The 13,663-nt window shown below is 43.0% G+C and overlaps 1 protein-coding gene across 2 annotated transcripts in view; it reads right to left on the reverse strand.

Moving 5' to 3' along the window:
- The window catches only part of ccnd2a (cyclin D2, a), a 176,502-nt gene that overhangs the window by 54,257 nt on the left and 108,582 nt on the right, over positions 1-13,663 (reverse strand). For both annotated transcript variants that reach the window (XM_049573106.1, XM_049573107.1), the window contains one exon: positions 13,340-13,395. The gene's annotated coding sequence lies outside the window, so the exon portion shown is untranslated. The remainder of the gene's footprint in view (positions 1-13,339; positions 13,396-13,663) is intronic.

The raw sequence follows: 13,663 nt of genomic DNA on the forward strand, positions 1-13,663 counted from the left end.
CCCCGCCTTACAGACACCTGTAAAAAAAATACAGCAGAAAGGGGGACAGAAAAAGAAGTTACTCTAAAGAAAAAGTGGAAGAAAAGATACAGTATTGTGACATTTGGAAAAAAGGGGGCATAGTTTAGATTGCGGCAGAGCGACAAAGAATGAGATGGAAATTGTGCGGAAATAAGAGCGAGTGGCAAAAAAAGGGGGACAGGACCACAGAGAAAGGAGTGGAGAAACTGAGACATGGCAACCAACAAAGAAGGAAAAGAGGAATGGGTACCACAAAACAGAGAGACAGAAGGGACATGGATGGAGGCAATAGAAAGAAAGGCTACAACGACAAGAAAAGAAAGGAAAGTTCATCTAAAGACCCAGCATGGAGGACAGGGAGAGAATGGGTGGGAGAGAGAAAGCAAGATGGAAATAGTGGAGTAAAAGTTGGGAAAGGCAGAGACAGATGGACAATTTGACTCGGGAAGAAAGAGAAAGAAAGACAGAAAGCCAGCCTAGACAGACATATGAGGCCTGCTGCGCGGCTCAAGGGCGGATGTGTCTGTACGGTTGAAAATTTAGGAAGGAAGAAGTGAAAAAGAAAGTATGGTGAAGGGGGACTTAGCAGCGTCGGTGACAGCAGTGAAAGAGGCCTCCCTCACCAGCGGCAGCAGCAGTGCTCTGAATAGCGGGGCTGCTGCTAGACAGCTGGGTGCAGCTGATCGGTGGACAGACTCTGTGGAAGAGCGCTTGTCTTCCTGCAGCCAGCTGCTGTGTCCAGAGGCCAGCAGTGACAGCACAAGGCTCAGAATTGATTGCCAGAGCTGGCAGTTCAATGGGGTGGATGGAGTGCAGTGAGGTTGACTTCTCTGAAGTAGTGTGCACTGTACAGCAGCAGCAGAGCACAGCTGGCACTCACTGTATCCTCTTCTGAGAAAAAAAAAACAAGAGGAGGGGGGAGAAGAGAGATTGCTATTATTGTGATCCTCCCTCCTTCTTTCTTTCATTCTGCCTTTCTTTCCTCTCCTCTTCCAGCCACTTGATATCATTTCTTTCTCCCTCTCTTCCCCCAGAGAATGCTGGAGGAAATGGCTGTCTTGCAGAGGAGATAAACTGCATTGAGAAGAAGTGTTCTGAAACTACAAAGGTCTTACGAGACTTGCTGTACTGCTGCTGATAGTGTACAGCTCTGTACCTGCAAGCTAAGACATGAGGTTGCTTTGTATAGCCGGGGCTCTTCCTGTGTGAGATGCAGGCCCTGCGCCTGCAAACTCTACGCTCTGTATTCGAGACTGACGTATTAAAGAATGCTTGTGAGGCAAATCCGGCTCAAGTCTTAACTCACTTTATTAATTGTTTTGCTTTATTAGATTCAGGAGGAGGACGAAGAGCAGAAAAAAATCATGTATGTTTCTAGAAATAAAAAATGTTCGTGGCGCACATCAAAGCCTCCTGCAGACCTGAGGTCAAATCCACCCCTACCAGCTCTGCCTCCTCTCTGATCAAAACTTACATTTCCTTTTGTTTCATTATACTCATGCTCTCACCAACACACCACGCTGCTCCCCGTCTCCCTCCACCTTCCTGTTGTCCTATCAAAACAGGAATGATGTCATCCTCCTTGTAGCGCCGGATGAGAAGAAAAACCGAGCCCAAACTCCACAGTAGCGGCAGCATCCTCCTGTCTGCATGTCTGTTCCTTGTCAGTCCGTCTGTCTGTGTGTCTGATCGGGGCACATCCGGCCATCCTGACTCCCCTGCGACTCCCCCAGGCCTCTGTGTCAGGAGGAAGGAAGGAAGGCCCTGCGGTCACACAGGAGGGAGGGTTTGGAGAAAGGGAGGGAGGAAGTGTGAAAGGGTGTCTTAGCTGGAGCTGATCCACTCCATTGGAGCCTCTCACTATAGAAGGACTGTTTGGACAGGGACAAGGCCAAGCACAAGTGTGTGTGTGTGTGTGTGTGTGTGTCTGTGTGTGTGCGTCCATGGCTGTGCACCAAGATCATCAGAGAGAGAGAGAGAGAGTCGTGTTCTGTTGTATTTGTTGACGCCTCCATTGAAAATATTCAGCATATAATCCTAACTGGCCTGTAAGCTAGTTGGGGACATTAGATGGTGTGCGTGTGTGTGACTCAGTGCTTCTGTGAGTTCACTGTTCATCAGAGAGTGACAGCTTACCTCAGTGGAAATTCAACTGAGTCATCATGTTCAGTGACTGTGCTGAACATGGAGAGTTTAGCACCTCTTTCTCCACAACAGACACATAGAAGCGCATGCAGATACACACACAGACACAGAGACACACACAGACATGTCAATGTACACTGCTTTCATCCATTTTTCTGTGAGAAAACTTGCGTCACCTGTGCTTGGTTGAGAAAACATCTGTGCAGAGCGAGAATGGCCTGCAGCATCACCTTGCTGATTTTGCTCAGCGGCCTCATTCTCAAAGCCGCAGTGTTGATGTCATCTTTGCAACGTACGAGGTATCTGCAGAGGGAAAATCGATGTGCAAAAGTTGTGGAGGAAGACAGTGAATGCTGGAGGAGAGCTAGCTATGGTGCTTTTGGCTTTGTCGCTGGAGAGCAGGGTGGAATTAAGTGCATTGGAGAATGAGTTGGAAAAAGACATTTCCTGGTGCGAGCAGAGGGGCGGCTGGGAGGAAGACTGCCAGGCACAGAGGCAACGAGACACAGCCACTGTCCACTGCTTAACTTCCCCACACTGCTGCAGGCACTGTGTCTGCTAAAACTGACTTGTGTTACTGGTTTGATCCCTGGAAGTAAAAGCAAAAGTTTGAGCTGCTTGCAGACCAGTAATCGAGGAAAGGCTGGCAGCTACGTTTGAAGAGTAAAGTCCTTTGGGCAAACGACCAAACTTCCCCGTGGCTCAGCTTGTGCTTTGACCTTGCTAAGGAAGGGCAAAAAGTATATGATATAAAACCTGCTACTACGTTAAAAAAAAAAAAAAAAAAAAAAAAAAAAATGAGTAGGCTAATCTGACTTTTAAAGGTGTCACCTGGAGTGAAATCCAGGTGAGGAAGCATGGCGTCGCTTAAAACCGTGTTAGCACTGCACCAAATGACACAACATACTTAACTGTCAGGCTAAAATTAAAGTTTATTACACCTGGAGTGCATGTGCAGTGCATCAGAGAGAAGGAGAAAAACAGAGACAACATTCTTTCCCTATGTTTAAAAAAGCTGCCCCAACATTGTCTGCCAGTTACAGTTAAAAGTTAAGCCATAAATCAACACATCACTTCCTGTATTGTGTCATTATTGTTTTGTTTGATTTATAATTTCTCTCCATTTTTTTCCCCGTGTATTCAGCTGATAAGACTTACAGTCGGGGCTTGAAAAGGCACACCCTTGCCTGCTCTTGTTCAGCTACTAAAAATAAGCGGTGAAGTAATGTGAAAAACACTGCTCTATTTACATTCTGGTAAGTTACAGCCTCGACGCTGCCTGCCTGCCTGCAGTGTTGAATCTGGGCTAAATGACTGAGGGGAATTTTCACTGCTTTTTTTTTCTTCTTCTTCTTCTTCTTCTGGCCAAGGGAGAAACGGTGAGAAAGTGGAGATAGAGAGAAAGAGGGAGAAGTGAATAAGAAAAAACGTGGCTAAGGAGGAAAGAGATGAGCAAAGTACTGCTAGAATGGAAAGAAGATGCTGAGTAGAAACGATGCAGCAAATGATGGACACAAAAGGGTAAAAAAAGAGAAAAAATAAGAGATGCCAGCGCAAGATGAGTAGAGGAGACAGACGGCTGTCATCACCATCAGACATGTGAGCGTGTTTGTGTGCGTATGTACTGCGACATCTCATTCCTCCCTAATAGCCAAAGGGAGGTGGGGGACAGAGATAACAGAGACTGCAGGACGGATGGTGGATACAAATCTCCCTGGCTGAATTTATGAATGATTGGGATCAGAGGGGCACGTGGACGGATGTGTGCGCTCTGCCATCACGCATCCCCTTCTGACGACACTGTTTTCCTCAAACAGAGAGAGAGAGAGAGAGAGAGACAGAGGGATGATACTAAATGCCAAGAGGATCCACAATCACCCTCACTGTCCTCAGCTTGGCTTTATGACGAACATTCTTGAAGGAGGGAGCGTGTTTGTTTGTAGATGTTGGCTTTTTTTTTCCTCCTTTACAGACATCACAAGTGCACAGCATTGACTGATAGCGCTACAGAAAAACAACACAAGGGGTTGTGGTTCAGATCAAAGATGCAACCTATTAAATGCCAAGAAACCACATGTTTATTTTTTCAGTTTTGTTTTTTATTCAGATTGTACTGTCTCTTTAAAGTCATAATGGCAACTGTAATTCCTGCGAGGTAAACTTAAAAAAATGCTACGCAATACTTGAAAATTGTGCACTTCCATGCATTTGATTTGCAGCGTATTGCTGGATGATGCTGCATTGCGTTGTGGCTTCTCACAACTGAGTAACTCATAGACTGCTCCGATCTACTCTGCTGATATCATCCACATGATCGACCGTACACTTCTCTTATCTATTGCAAGATATCTACAGCTAATCATAAAGTGTTAAGTTAAGAGCTGTTTGAGTGAGAGCTGGCTAACCAGTGAGATGAGACAGAGCAAGTTGAGGTTGGTTGTCTGCCTATGTTGCTGTTTTGGATTGAATCAAGATGGATTACATGGGTTCCATCAAAAACACTGATAAACGGTCTTGTCAATGTATCAGTAATCAGAAAAATGATCTCACTTGCATGGTTAGAGATGATATGTCGTCTTCATCTACTCACAATCTCTATGATAATTACAACTAAGAGACAGCAAATTTGTCCTCTAATGTGTTCCTACAGGTAAAATCTGATTATTAAAACGCCTCAGTAGCAAAATCATTTCCTAAAGTGTGCTCCTCAGAAGATGACCTTAAATATTGTTGGCTACATAGTATCCAGTAACTTTTGAATGCACTCAGTGATCTGGTTTTTAAATTCCTGAGTGTTTCGCAGTGAAAATAATCAAAATTGTGATTTCTTTAGCTATGTTGTGTCTGCAAAGTCTCTAATCTCGTGTCTTGAGGAGAGATAACGTGTGACCACAAAGAGGCAAAAAACAGGAGACCATTTCCACGTGGCATGAATATCTCCAACAATCTCCTTTTAGGCTGGAAACAATTTAGAAGGTCTTGGGTGAGTAAAATAATCACGTATCAAAGCCTTGATTAAGCCACTTAGCCACTGATGGAGGGCAAAATGGTTCGATATGGATAACTAGATCTGGTTCTGCGCACATCAAGTGGCCAATCTTTATTTCATTCCACTGACTCCACTTCATTACTGATATTTTAAATTAATCCTTTGTGACAGCAGGCATAGTAGCAACAGTGAAGCTGAGGAAAACCCAACCAGCTGATGATGAAACAAAGCACGAACCTAATTATCGCTCACCCTCCCCTCACCTCCCCTCACCTCCCAAACCTCTGATGAGGAGAAAGAAGTAAAAGGAGCTTGTTTGCATCTTATCTGCAGGAAATAGCATTAGCCAAAATTGTACTCTTGGGTTGGGGCATGAAAGGGATGGCATGGCTGTGGCCATCATTAGCCCTGTCCCCCGACGTGTGGCCTGCCTCTGATCCAGAGCCAGGGCTGGGCAGGAAGGCAGAAGGTGGGCAGGAGAGGGTCGGCCCTGGGTGGGCTCCACCACTTGGGGCTCGCTAATGGGCCGGCAACCATCAGCCTGGTATGTCGGTATGCATGCCACCAATGCTCATGCCGATGTCAGGGGATTTAAATCGCCTAGAACAGACGACTGTGAAGCAGGAGTGGCCACCTCACCACACTCACTGCCACTATCACTGACCATCCAGTTCTCATCGTCCCTGTGAAGTGAAGCCAACAGAGCATAAACTGCAGTCAGTCAGTCAGCTCTGCTCGGTCCGGTCTAATCTCTGTGCTTTTTGTGTCCATGTTTCCATGTCCTTCTCAGAGGGAGCAAAACAGTCTTTCTCAGCTCACTCACATCCCACAATGCCCTGCACTGCTACCAATGAGAACTCAGCCTTTTCCCAGCAGTTTCCACAACGGCAGCTATTTTTCCCATGCTCTCCTTTCAGACAACCTATTTGGGGCATAAGGCTATCAAACCAGCTGAGAATGAAAAAAATAACTCTTTGAGAAGTCGGAAAAAAAATCAATTCAGTGGGCACGAATCACTTCTTAATTTAACCACACTATTGTTTCTAATCACGTTCACGTCTTTGTATCAGTCTTTGAAAAAAACTGTTTTTTAAACAACTTACTCCCAGTACATTTTTTTCTCTAACTATATATTGAAGTGTTACATGATGTTTCCTGTGCTTTCAGAAACAATGAGTTAATCGAAAGGCCAAACGGCTGTATTTACAACTCCTTTTGTGACCAGTGTGTCGGGGTGAATGGCTCGCCTGGCCCTGAGGCAAACATACAACCTGCCATTCAGGATAACGGCCGTGTCAATGAGAGAGGCATATCACCTTTGCTCCCAGTATTTTACGACACAAGTCTCTAATAGTAATACAGCTGTGGGGCAGCGGGCAGCATCACAGCCCCGACGGAGAGCTGAAGAGAAAACTGTCAAAAAGACGCAGTGTCAAGTGTCTACTGATGGGACACTCAAGTGTCCCCCATTGTACTGTAAAGAGGTTGTGATGTACAGTGAAGCACAGAGAGCCGAACAAAAACAGGAAGGCGAGGGAATGTATATTCTATAAGAGCTCTTTGATACTATAACAAGAGGTTCTCACAACGAGACGAAAGGCTGTGACACCACAAGACAGCTTACTGGCGGGCTTATCAGAGGACAACTATTAATACCAGTGAGACGTTGTCCCCCTGTCCCCTGAGGGAGAAAGATGGAGGAAGTCATTGATTCTTCCCACCATAATCTCTGGGAAGGACAGACATTGCCTTTTCCCTTTTGGGTGACGAGGGTTATTATTCTAAAATTTTGAAAGGGCCCACACAAGGGTTATTTCTGTGTCTCGGTGATGGCGAGACATTGGAGAGTCTGAGTCTGATCTTCTGTCGCACCAACAAACAGTCGGTGTTGCAGTCTCCCCTTCCCAGGACTGTTTCCTGATCCCTGGGGGTCATTTTAATCTTTGTAAGTGCTGTCAATCTGTCTGAACACAATTTCTTGATACTGTCTTTGCAAGAAAAATAACAGCAGTGGTCATTTCTTCACATTTCGACAACCTCGGATTACCTGACAAGGACCTCTAGTGGCCGTGTGAGCTGTGAAAGTCGTCTCTCAGAGGTAAAGGTGGAAATAGCATGGTGTTGTTATAACACTAAAGAACTGCAGGAGACCACATATCCTTTCCTATTAAAAGACAGTGTTGGTTTCCTGTAATCATGACCACAATCTTTCTCTAACATTAACAAGACAGTTATTTTCAATCCAAACCAAATTAATTCTGTACCATTAACCCAGTCGTTTCTGTGCCTTAATTCAACCCTGTGGTTGCAGAGCAGAAAGCACTCCAACATATTTGGTCTTTTAGATTGGAGGAACTGTTGAATATGTTTCAGCCCTCTATGTAAAAAAACAATCAAACACATCAACAGTATCAGTGATCTACAGTATATCCACTACCTCAATGCTCAGAAAACAGACAAAAAAATCCATTACTGTAGTATGTACTGGCTCTTTAAAGGTCCAGTGTGTAGGATTTAGGGGAGTATGCTGGCAGAAATATAATTTAATAAGTATGTTTTCTCTAGTGTATGATCACCTGAAAATAAGAATCCTTGTGTTTATGAGCCAGTTATAACTACATAAGGAGCGCCACCATGTTTCTACAGTAGCCCAAAATGGACAAACTAAACACTGGCTCTAGATAGGGCTGTTTGTGTTTTCGTGTTGGTCACCACAGGTAGCAGCCCCTCTGCATCGAGCTGAGCAGCATCAGAAATACACTGACTTTTAAAGTGATCCTGCTGTATTCAGGTTGTAATCACCTGATCTGTTTGTTTTGGAGAGGATGAGACCTCTGTGGAGAATTTGGCTCCTCTTAAAAACCCTCTGAACACTGAAAACTCAAGGAATCCTATCTGGGAGTTCATGCTTAGCACATGGGAGAAATTTCAGCTGGTTGCAATCTTCAAGATGCCATTTAATCCTACACACTGGCCCTTAAAGAATGATTTTGTTTTTGAAAATTGCTGTCTTTTTAAGTTTTGTTAAAGTTACTACTGTATAATTGCTGTATCAGAGTGTACCGTTTGCTCATTTGCACGTTTGTTTGTTTTTTTTTTTTTTAAACTTATCATATTCTTCTTCATTTTATTTATTGCATTTGCCTATCATTGGGCAACAGGTGTTGTTCACTAACTTTATTTCTATTTACTTTTATATATATATATATATATATATATATATATATATATGTATATGATGATTTTGCACCAAAGTTAAATACTCATGTAAACGTAATCTACAACAGCAGTAAAGACTGCCTTATCATTCAGATTTACTACACCATAATATATCTGGTGCATTTTTACTTGTGGTGAACGTTAAATCAGTCGATGAAATGCTTGCTTGTCAAGATAGAGGAGGAGACAGAGACACAGAGAAAGAACAGACAGACCAATGTAAGGACTGACAGAAAATGGGACTGATGGATTTGGGTGCCAGAGCAGCTGTCAGAGCAGGTCCTGATGGCAGAGACAGTGCAGAGGACAAACTGTGCAGTGGTTGTGACAGGATGAGGATGAGAGGAAGACAGGCAGCATCTGTGTGTGTGGGTGTGTGTGTTGGTGTGTGTGTGTGCTTAAGTATCAATGCATGTGTGCTTTGTGTAGTAACACTCTTCCTCTGGCAGGCCCAACCACTAGGCCTGCCTCTGTGCGTGTGTGTGTGTTTGTGTAGATCTGGAGCAGTTAGAACAGCAGTAAAGCAGATGTTTCCTCTGTTTGGCTCTAGAACATGAACATGAAGAAAAACAAGGGCCTAACCCAGAAGACAGGATCTCATTGATCATACCCTCAGTAACTGAGTCAAAACAACAACCAATAAATGAGGAAAATCATGCTAAAAAGGCTTATTGTCCGGTTCATACTTGTATTTGGGGTTTCCACTGGAACACGTTTGCATGCTTTAATGTTCAAAAACACTTTATCGCCCTCATATTGTCATACTCATACTGTGCTGGAACACCTGTGTTCACCCTCTGAGTGAGACCCTCTGTTTTAGCACTTGTCTCTTAAAGTCCCCCCCTGCCAAAAAACCCCAGTCTGCTCTGATTGGTTAGCGTTTTCGGGTTTTCCATCAGTACTCTCTGCATCTCTGCACTGTCAGCGAAGCCAGGGGAATGACTGTAACAGGGTATAACTGCACTTTCTACCACGAGAAATCACCAATAAAAGCTTCTAAACCAAAATCATCACAACTGGACAGCAGGAATATGAGCCAAAATCTGGAAAATAACAACACTGGCAACCAAGACTATATCAGGTGCAGGTTTCCCTCCATGTAGTTACATGTAGAAGTGAATTTAAAGTAAACATTTGCAGGAGTGTGTCTGGAGCGGAAATCCGTCATGAGCTGATGTCTGTTTGTTGTAAAAGTAGAAAAAAAATGTTAGAAATAGAGTTTTTAGAATGGTCTGAAACCTGAGGTTGATGTTTACAGGGATTACTTAAACATACATTTCCCTTACTATTTAAAACTTTTGCCACATTTAATATGAACTTTTGATGTTGTAAAAAAATATATATTAAAGAAAATAATGAAAAGCATTTAGGTTCCCTTTAAGAATTCACCACAAGTTTTAATTCCATTTAGATAGATATTAAATATCATACTACGCATCTGAGTTTAAACAATTGTCAAAGCTGATGCAATTCAGCAATGATGAATCATGAGGTTAAAGCTCTATATTGTCCATAAGCTGGCACTCCTTAACAGGTATTAGTATTAGTATTTAAGTATTAGAAGGTGTAAAGTAATCTATGTGTAGAATCCACTTGTTCTCACAAATAATCTGCACAAATTCCCTTGTGTTGCACCTGCCAATGACAATAAGTCAACATGACTATGTGTGAGAGCGATTGCATGACTGGAAGTTGGTGTAAAGCAATCCACTGATCTCCACCTCTGTCCTGATAGTCCCGGTTTTGGTCAGCCGCGAGGAGCAGAGCAGCTGCACAGTGCTAATCCTAACAGGCAAACGTTGTGAACACAAGTGTTCTGCTGCTGCTGCTGAACAGCCAACCACATGTCAAAAGTGTCGAGTCACCCTGAGAGCAGCCACTTGACCCAGGAATGCTCTATCACATTGGACTACACTGTATGCTTTTTTTGTGTGTGCGCAGACTGCGGCCAATTAGCGCTGACAGAGCGTATGATGAGGTACAGTGTGAGGGGACTGAGGGAGAGAGAACAGGAACTGGCCTTTTCATCATCACTTTTAAACCAAATTTTGCATCTGGTGAAACAAAACCAATCTTGCGTGTGCCAGCATCTGCAAAGAAAAGCTACCACCAACCGATCCAAAGTGTATGCAAATTAATTCGTAATTATAGTTCCTACGAGATATATAATACCACACCATCAAATGACTGGTCACTAAAGCATTCACTGTGTTGGCCTGAATGTAAGACTTATAAAAAACACTTGGAGAGTTTACTGTATTATGCTACGCAATCTCCCCCTCCAGCTGCTCTTTGAAAAGAGAACTGCCCATTGGTTCGACAGCCCATTGGTTCGACATCCCATTGTTCCGACCATATCAAACTCATTGTTCTTAAGTCCATTCCGAAATCATCATGATGCCCTGTGGTTAAGGTCTGGTTAGGTTTAGGCACAAAAACCACTTGGTTGGGGTCAGGAAAAGATCATGGTGTGGGTTAAAATGAAAAAGAAAGTGACAAACACATAAGCCGTGAGCCTGCTCCGCCTCAAGCCGGTCGCAGCACATCATACGCCCGCCACGAGCCATTCAGCGCCGCGGACAGTCGGACTAATGGGATGTCGAACCAATGGGCTGTCGAACCAATGACATGGACCCCTTTGAAAAGACTATAGTTAAACAGACCAGGAGAATTATTGCAGATCCCTCCTCTGCCCTGTTTTCAGTAGGGCTGTAGACTTCTGGTCAGTTGGTCGATTGTTTGGTCATTATGCTTTGGTCCAACCAAGGTCGGACAATCACTGGCGTTACTTGAATAAGGCTGTGTGTCCACCATGAGGTTTCTTTCCAGATGAAAATGGCAGTTGTTTGTTCTCTGTGAGGGTTGGTCTTTGCTGTGTTTGTCCCGCCCCTTCTCTACTGTGATTGGTTGGCTGGTGACAGTGACAAGTGCAGCGTTTTACCCAAAGTTGAACATTTTTCAACTCTCATTTTAATCATGAATATGGATAATTAATCACTGAAGACATTCAGTGTTGGATTTAATCACTATTGATTTATTTTACTAAATCTCTAAAAAGACACTGCAGTTCAAGGCTGGATTATAAAGCCTCTGGAGCGGCAGGATAGCTCATGTTAGCTTATGGGCTAAAAATACTAAGTCTTTCTCTCACATGCAGCATTACAGAGATATTTTAAATGTTAGTAGCGTTATGTTTTATATGACATCATCAAGCCCGCAGTTAACGTATTTAGTGTCCATTATGTCAGAGTTTGCTCAAGAGTCCTGTTCAACACTTACGTGTTTATTTTAGGTCATTATTACATCAGAGATCACATTTATATTTCACTCAGGGCATTCCACTTGCCTGAACAGAGAGTTAAGTTGCCCTGGGCAAGTGTTACTGTCGAGTCCTGTGACAGGAAAAAAAACGCTTTGGTGGACACACAATTTAGTTAATCTAGAGATAACGTGCTAAGATTTTTTCTTGATTGATTACAACCCTTGTATTCAGAATCAAACTGCTCCCATCAGCTAAATGCTACTGGGGTTCCTGTTAAATACAGGAGGAGATACAAAAATAGGTATAAGAACTCTGTCAGTGAATCTGCTAAACTCAGGACAGAAGGAGGGTGTGAGGCGGAGTTGCACATATCTGAATGCACTTTATGTTTGTACTTGACTGCACTATGCACCTTACGTCTGTTTCTGCCTCTTGGAAATACTGGGATTGTGTTATGTTTTAGGAACAGACATCAACATAATCACACATCCAACAGTCTCTCTATCTGACTCTAGACTGTACGTCTCTCTTTCTAATTGTAATGTTTTTTCTGTCTAACATATCTGCGGTTTTGACTCTCTGAGGACAAGAAACACTCTGCCCCAGACTTTTACAACACTTTGCTTTCATTCAGACAGGGTCTTCTCATTTTCAATACACATTCACATGAACCTCACCTCTGATGAACACGCATTTGACACCATGAGAGAACACTCTATCGTAGCTTTGCACATTTTAAGAGCTTTTGATTAGCAATTTAAAAAGCAAATCAGTCATTGTGCACCAAAATGGTAGAAGCAGAGAAACCACCTAAAGCTAACATTTACAGGAATCCATGCTTGTGGGGTTTCGATGGCAGAGAAAGACACAGTAGTGGTATCATATCATTGTGATACTGAAAATGACAGTAACAGGGTCAATTATAGACTCTCTGCTGACCTTTACCTCACTAACAGCTACTTCTATTTCCCATTATCAGGGATGTATACACCTGCAGCAAGTCTGAGAATACATGTATGTCAATGCAGTCATGAGGCAGAGCAATGTGACAGTAGTCAACTAAAACATGAGACTGTGAAACACACATCAACATCAGCACAACTGTAGGCAGGCTAATCCCAGTTACATTAAGCTTCATTTCTAAAGTAAGATCAGTAAGAGTGTAATGAGTAAGAATTTCCACTACTCCCTCATTAAGTTTTTGTTTTTTCAGAAACAACATGACAGAAGAAGACTATAAGCAGGCAGAAGAAAGCTTTTCAGGCTCCTGCGCAAGACAGACAAGCCAGCGAGACTGGTTTCAATCAAAACAAAACTACAAGCCCAGCAGTGCTATGATCTATTGTTAACAGAGATGGCATCTGGGGATAGCAGGGGTATTCACTAACACAGTCTATACTGTCTTCTGGAGGCATTTCCAAAACATCTAATTAGTTCTTTCCTCTGTAAGGTATCTGTATCTGTGTTACAGAGGCGTATAATGTTTCAGGATATACAACACATATACATTTTTTTATACACAGCCAAGGCCATTTTGACATATCTTGTGTCTGCTCATACACAGCTCATGAGTCATTCAGAATATGGTCATTCAGGCTCGTCTGAGATCCAGCGAGGACAATCACAGAAATAAGTCATGCTCACATGAATCAGCAGCCCACGTGAGCTCAGTGAAAACAAAAAAAAAAGGTAATTCATCTTACCTGAGATCACCTCCTGAGGCTAATCCTGAGCATATCCCACTGAAAAGATCCCATTCCTAGAAGACACAGCAATGCAGTCAAGTATGAAGGCAGTCAGAGTGATGAGGATGAACGATTTCAGATAATGGCATTTCAAATATCACACACCGTAGCTTTTTTTTTTTTTTTTCCCTGGTGACAGGCTGTGGCTTTAAACAGTAAGTTGTCATCATTTTTGATTCATTGATAACAAATTGGAAATTCCTGTAACTGACAGTCAGATAAAATGTGCTCTGACACATTTTGTTTATTGTCAAAAGAAATCTTTGATGTGTCATACTTTCC

This window comes from Epinephelus fuscoguttatus, linkage group LG4, assembly GCF_011397635.1.
Source record: "Epinephelus fuscoguttatus linkage group LG4, E.fuscoguttatus.final_Chr_v1".
NCBI lineage: Eukaryota > Metazoa > Chordata > Actinopteri > Perciformes > Serranidae > Epinephelus > Epinephelus fuscoguttatus.